This window comes from Plasmopara halstedii (assembly GCF_900000015.1).
Source record: "Plasmopara halstedii genome assembly, contig: Scaffold_3109, whole genome shotgun sequence".
NCBI classification, from domain to species: domain Eukaryota; phylum Oomycota; class Peronosporomycetes; order Peronosporales; family Peronosporaceae; genus Plasmopara; species Plasmopara halstedii.
Window position 1 is genome coordinate 160,302 of NW_020190012.1, and position 1,041 is coordinate 161,342.

Here is a 1,041-nt window from a genome sequence, read left to right on the forward strand (position 1 = left end):
AGCTTAAAAGCACGCCTTGCGCCGGCTGCCTCGCCTTGAGGACTATCGCGCTCTGTCGGAGCGAATCCTAGCCGCGGAGAAGGCGTATGCGCCGCTGCATGCGATGGTGAAGCGCTTGGCGCCATTAGAGATGGAGGTTGCTGCGGTTGTTGCATTCCGTCCTCACACCAGTTGCTGGTTCAGCTTCTGGGTGGCCGAGGGCCCGTGGGATCCGCTCCGGCGCCAACGCTTCCGCGTTCACTTGCGCCGGAATCCGGTACGGCTTGAGCAAGCCCACGTAAAATACCGGGTGGGTGCGCATCCGTTAAAAGAGGTTCAGCGTATACGCTAGGCCCCGCTTGGCCACAACCTTAAACGGTCCAATAAACCGCGGACGAAGCTTCGTCCTGAAGACAGCAGAGGCTGCATGTGTAGGCAGGTTTTTAGAGTTTAGTAAAACCAGGTCCCCGACCTTAAAGCTTTCCACATCGCCTCTTCCTTTTTCATCTGCATATTCTTTTTGCAGGTCTTGGCTTTCAGCCATCGCATCGCGAAAATGACGTAGAACACTCAGTCCGGTAGACAAGAAGTCATTGACTTCTTTACGGATGGTGAGGGGGCTGACATCAGCTAGCCGTTCGGCTGTTCCTACCCCACCAAGCCCTGAGTCATTGGATGGCGGCGTCAGCGGGACGCGAGGGTGAACCAGCCCGTTCACGTAGAACGGCGTGTAGCCGGCAGACGAATGCACTGCTTTGTTCAGCGCAACCTCTACGAGTGGCAACATGGCGCTCCAGCGCCTCGGTGTCTTAGTGCGGACGCTGCGAAGGACTTCTTCGATGATGCGATTTACCCTTTCGGTTTGGCCATCGGTCTGCGGATGATCCGCTGTCGACATATTCAACTTAGTGCCTAGCACCTTGAAGATAATCGACCAAAATTTATCAGTGAAACGGGGGTCTCTGTCAGAGACAATCGACTCTGGGAGTTCGTGTTGTCGTTATACACGATCCACGAACAGCGTTGCTGTACCGACCCCGTCGATGGTGTCTGGCACCGCCG